This window comes from Trichechus manatus, unplaced genomic scaffold (genome assembly GCF_000243295.1).
Source record: "Trichechus manatus latirostris isolate Lorelei unplaced genomic scaffold, TriManLat1.0 scaffold00003, whole genome shotgun sequence".
Taxonomy (NCBI): Eukaryota; Metazoa; Chordata; class Mammalia; order Sirenia; family Trichechidae; genus Trichechus; species Trichechus manatus.
In genome coordinates this window covers 4559825-4566207 of record NW_004443939.1, presented here as the reverse complement: position 1 = coordinate 4566207, position 6383 = coordinate 4559825, and positions in this window count along the sequence as shown.

Genomic DNA, 6383 nt, shown 5'->3' with positions numbered 1-6383 from the left:
ACAGTATACAAAACACTTTCCTGTACTTTCTCTACCTCCTCCACTCCTCCCCCCAACAAAACTGCTCACCCTCTCATTTACCAGGCCTTCATTGAGTGACACCATTTTCCATCCAGTTATCAAGCCAGGGCAGGGAATCTTTCAAGATGCCTCCTTCTCCTCCTACGTTAATTTAGTTTCCAAGCCCTGTAGATTTTTCTCTCCTTTCTCTACCATCTGTTCCCTCCTCTCCACATTACCTGCCCTTGCCCTGGTTCAGGCCCTCTGGCTTCTCTCCTGGACATTTGCTTCTTAATGGCTCCACCCATTTCCACACTCATCTAGACACACAGTCTCTACAGGGAACTTTAAAGAACACAAGTCTACCCATGCTAGTCTTCTGGGTTAAAAACCTTTAGGGGTTTCCCTTTACCTGTAAGATTAAGTAAGAAGCCTTGGTGGTGCAGAGGTTATGCGCGTGGCCGCTAATCGAAAGGTCTGTGATTTGAACCCATCAGACGCTGCAGGAGAAAGATGTGGCAATCTGCTTCACTAAAAATTACAGCCTTGGAAACCCTACGGGGCAATTCTACTTGACTCAAGGGCAGTGGATATAAGATTCAGTGCAAACTGCTCAGCATGACAAACAATTAAGCAAGCAAGCAAACAATAACAAAACACTGGCCAGGCCCAGACCATTGCTGGCTCCTCCAGCCTCTGGTCTGGTTGGCTTTCAGCTCATAACTGTGCTCCAGCACTCCAGGTGTCTTCGCACATGACTTCCTGACACCTTTATATTTAAAATAACCAGTGACAACTCCCTCTTTCCCCTGCCTCTCCTTAACATTACCAAGGCTTTGAGGGGGAGGGAGTGAGGGACACCTCTGCGTATGTTAGAGCCTCATTTAATTCTCACGACAGAGTACAGACTATTGACCCCATTTTACAGTCAAGGAGGCTGACGCTCAAAGATGTTATGCGGCTTGATAAAGACACACAGCTAGAAAATGGCAGAACCAGAGGCTGAACCCAAGTGTTTGGTGCTCTAATTATTGACCCACAGCCCTTCCTGGTTCTCAAGGCCTGGGTTTGAATCCTGGCTCTGCCACTCAGTTGCGTTATGACCTTGGGCAAGTCACTTTTCTTCTCTGAGCCTCAGTTTCCTCCTTTGTAAAATAAGAAAGTTGTCCTCGGTGATCTATAAGCTCCTTTCCCTCCTGGAGACATGTGATTCTCTGCAATATCCTCTTAGTCCTACCCATTCCTTCAGTCCAGGGCTTCCCACTGCAGAACAGTCATCTCACTGATGATCCCAAGTCGGCAGAAACCCGATGCTCCTCTCCCACTCTCTTTACTGTTTTTACATCAGTCTCTGGACTAGCACAGCAATTCCTGCCCAAGTCTGCAGGTTTAGGCTCATGCCTGGCTTGTTGCATCTCTTCCTGGAGCCGATAATTGATTAGGAGGAGAGCAATGGTGAATCCAGATCCAACGTTCCCATGAAGTTACATTGAATTCCCTTCACTTCCTGAGTGACCATGTGCAGCCTACTGCCCTTCTCTGAGCCTCAGTGTCCTCTCTTATAAAGCAATGGGGGTTAATTTACAGTAGACTAAGATCCCTTCCAGGTCTAACCTTCTAAGGTGCTGAGGCATTATAAATCACCTGTGGCAATAACTTACTAATAAAAAGGTGAACCATCAAACAAAGACCCATTGTCCTGAGAAGAACCTGACCTCCGCAAGTTCAGTTGTGTCTCTTGGAATTATCAGCCAGTCTCAAGTTCAAGGTCAGGCAGCAGAGAAAGTTCCCAAGAAGAGCAGGGATTAAAAACTGAGAAGGGAAGAGACAGTAGGGAGTAAAACAAAGCTCTGTTTAACTGAGTCAGGACACTTAGGATGGTATAAGAGCTTGTGTAGACCTCAGAGTCAGGTGGTCTTAGGTTCAGTTCCCCATTCTATCACTCACTAGCTGTGTAAACTTAGACATGCCACTTAATCTCTTTGAGCCTGTTTCTTCTTTAGAAATAGGCTAATATTCTTACTCACTTTTACTTATGAGGCTTAAAGGAGATGGCATGGGAAAGTGTCTAATACAGTGTAGGTGTTCAAAAATTGCTCATTTTTTATTCTTGTGCATTTTCTATTTAAAGAGAACCATGAACTTCCAAGAAAACTCAAAGAAACTTAAGCAAAGACCAGATGATTTCAGGCAAACACACCTATGAAAAACATGCTCTGTGAGCATCCTGAATCATAGACTCCTAAAACTGGAAGTAACTCTAGCAATTATCAGTTACAAAGTAACTACACCTCCCACCATCCACCACTGCTTGAATATTTGTGCTGCTGGGGAGTTCACTGCTTTCTAGAATAGCATATTCATGATGAGAGGTAGGTTGTGGTAAATCATTGAAACTTGGATTGTCAGACCCACTGCTCCTTCCAAAAAAGAAATCTCACTATCTCTTCCTTTATAATGCAACTGTCACCAAACTATTTGCAGCTTCCAGCACGCTCCAAGTCGTGTCATTCTAGCAAGACTTTATCCATGTTGTTCTCTTTCCTGGGACACCCTGCCCCTTTCCTTGCCCTCTTCACCTAAGGAGACTCCAACTCATCCTTTAAGATTCAGCTCCAATATCACTGCCTCCGGGAAGTCCTCAGTGCCCTCCCAACCCCAAGCTGGATTAGATGCTCTTCTGGAGGTGCGCCTAGCTTTTACATAGCACTCAACTAATATTAGTGAAATTATCTATATATATATTGACCTCCCCTAGTAGACTGTGGTTCCTTGAAATCGAGGTCCATAACTTATTCTTGTTAGTTGCCTTGAGTCAGCTTTGACCCATGGCGACCCCAGGTACAACAGAAGGAAACATTCTGAGTCCTGTGCCATCTTCACGATCATTGGTATGTTTGAGTCCATTTTGGCGGCCACTGTGTGTTTTGAGCGACTTCCAACCTGTTGTTGTTAGGGGCCGTTGAGTCAGTTCTGACTCATAGCGACCCTATGCACAACAGAACGAAACACTGCCCTGTCCTGCGCCATCCTCACAATTATTGCTATGTTTGAGCCCATTGTTGCAGCCACTGTGTCAATCCATCTTGTGGAGGGTCTTCTTCTTTTTGGCTGACCCTCTACTTTACCAAGCATGATGTCTTTCTCCAGGGACTGATCCCTCCTGATAACACGTCCAAACTATGTGAGATGTAGTCTCTCCATCCTTGCTTCTAAGGAGCATTCTGGTTGTACTTCTTCCAAGACAGATTTGTTCGTTCTTTTGGCAGTCCATGGTATACTCAATATTCTTTGCCAATACCACAATCCAAAGGAGTAAATTCTTCTCTGGTCTTCCTTATTCATTGTCCAGCTTTCACATGCATATGAGGCAATTGAAAACACCATGGCTTGGGTCAGGTGCACCTTAGTCTTCAAGGTGACATCTTTGCTTTTTAACACTTTAAAGAGATCTTTTGCAGCCGATTTGCCCAATGCAAAGCGTCTTTTGATTTCTTGACTGTTGCTTCCATGGGTGTTGATTGTGGATCCAAGTAAAATGAAAACATTGACAACCTCAATCTTTTTTGTCTTCCAACCTAGAGGACACATTACATTTTCCAGCACTACATCAGACAATTGACCTTCCTTCCTAGTTTGTCTTAGTCTGGAAGCTCCACTGAAACCTATCTATCATGGATGACCCTGATAGTATTTGAAATACCTGTCGTGTATCTTCCAGTATCACAGCAACATGCAAGTCAGCTCAGTACCACAAACTAACGGATGGCTGATATACGTGGCAGACAGGTGGGACCACAACTTATGTGTCTTTATAGATCCAGCACCTTGCACAGGGCCTTACTCAGTAAATATATGCTGTCTGAGAGGCTGAGCAGCCCAGCAGGGCAGAGAGGCCTTTCCAGAGACCGTTGGGTGGTGGGGGGGTAGGCGGGAGATGTCCGAAGAGTGTGTGGCGATAATTAGAGCCTGGATCAGATCTCCCAAATGGGAGGAAATGAAGAAGAAGGGTTTTCATTTCAAAAATGCTCTGGAGGCTGTTTTGGTTTTGAGCCTGTCTGCCGCCAGCTGAATTCAACGAGAAGCCTCTTGAAAGCATCATGACAGACCTTTCTTTTCTTCCCCCATAAAGCAGATCCAGTAAATTGGTGGAATTCTGGACACGTCTCCACCAAACGGAGCTCCAAGAACGTGATTAGAACTGGTGTTGGTTTTTTCTTTTTTCTTTTTCCAACAGGACAATGGGGTGTGATGTCATTAAGTTGTAACTAGATTATTCATTAACTTGAGAGAAGGAGGGAAGGGCATGTTGCCATTTTATGTGCCTGATGCTGTGCTAGGTGCTTTCCACATGTTAGTTCACAACAAATCTGTGAAGTACGGGATTACTGTCTATTTTACACATGTAGAAACTAAAGGTCTAGGAATTAAATAACTTGAAACTAGACCTACAGCTTGGAGGAGACCAATCCAGGTATAATTCCAAAATGTATGTTTTTTTACAATCCCATAACCACTGAGGTATAGATTGTAAATTTCCTACAAAATATCCATTTTCCCTTGATGTGCTGGGACCCACGTAAAATAGGCCAGTACAGATTAGGAAGTATGCACAAGAAAGCCTGTGCTTACCTTGCTTATTGGGTAATCTGCCCCTGGAGGCAGTTTTACTCTCCCCTAAAGGGTCTCTGTCAGTTGGAATTGACTCAGTGGCAATGGTGTTTTCTGGTTTGGGTTCTAACATTATAATAATAGCACTCCCTTTCCCCGCAAAAGTATCCCCATTTGGGGAATAACTTATATAGTCACTATGGTTTTAAGTAGGGGAGAGGTATGCTCACACCTATGTTTTAGGACAATCATTCTGGCTACCATGTTGGGCTGGCTTGGAGAGGTAAGCCTGGAGGCTCAATATTGGCCTTCTAAGTTCCTGTCCAACCTTGGCATTCTCTGACCCAGACAGCTCCAGGCCAGGCAGCATTCCTAGAAATGGCACAAAATTGCCCTTGACTGATGGATAAATGCCTGACGAGCCCATAGATGTGACAGAGTGGAAAGGAGGGTGATATCTCTGTGGCCTGGGATGCTCCGGGCAGGATTCCTGGAGAAGGTGGATCCAGACCTTGACCTTGAAGGATGAGTAGGATTTAAATAGCCAGAGTAGCATGAGGTGGACATGGTGTGAGCCAAGGTGTGAAGGTAGGGGTGATCAGGGAGTGCACTGGGAATATCTAAAATGAAAGAACCCTTACATAACATAGCAGCAGTTATAACCACCACCCAATAATAGTAACAGCTTACAAGAATTTCCTCTTCTGTGATTTCTCCAACCTTTCTCTACGTCCCTGGGAAGTGTGCAGGGCAGTGTGTTAAACTGTGTGTGCCCAGTTAAACTGTGTGTAAAGCTCTGGGAGACTTGATATGCAAGGGTTCAATGTAGGTAGGGTCTGCCCTTCCCTCTACTATAGGCTTCCAGGGCCAGCACCATGCATCCTTTTAGCTCTGGGACTTGGAACAGAGCAGGCACACAGAGTGCTGGATTTATTGACTAGACAAAAAGCAGCGTCTTGGAAGGATTGATTGACTTGCCTAGGGTCACATGGGGAGCAGGTGCTGGCACTGGAGCTTGAACTTGAGACTCTAGAATCCTATTTTTGCCTCTGTACTATTGTAACCTCAGATATAAATCAGTCCCCAAAATATAGACCTTGGTGATGAGAGGCATTATCAGTAAAGAGTGAGTCTAACTAGATAGGGTTTTACATCTATCTCCCAGGCCCTCCTTCTGAAGGGACCATCCCATTCCCACACCTTTGGGTCTTTGCATGTCCCTCGTCTTGGGATGAACGTCCCCTCCAACTCTCTGCAAACTCTCACATGTCCTTCAAGGGCTAGCAAGGTTACTTCCTCTATGATTCTTTTCCCACCTCCCTGGTTGAGTGGGTGATCCTCCTCTTCTGTGCTGCTACAGTATTGTGCTCAAAGGGTGATGTCCAATTTGTAGAGTACATTGTATAGTGGGGTAGCTACATAGTGGAAAACCCAGTTGGGTCTACTTTCTATGCTACACTGTCAGCCCCTTGGGGACAAGGGACTGGCTCTTATTTATCTTTGTATCTACAGCACCCACCTAATTCCTGGTACGTTGTAGATGTCTGGTGAATATTTGTTGAGTGAATGAAAAAATGAATCTGCTGAACTTATCTGTAGCTCATGTTGTCCTTGTATTTTAATTAGACTCTTATCTGCTTTTCATTTGAGTTCTGCCTATGGGAGGCCCCAGCAGAAGATCAGAGGCTGTGAGGAGAGAGAGACTGAGCTATTTATTCCCCTCGTCCACTTTCAGACTTGAGGAGTGCCAGGTGGAACAATGGTTAAACGTT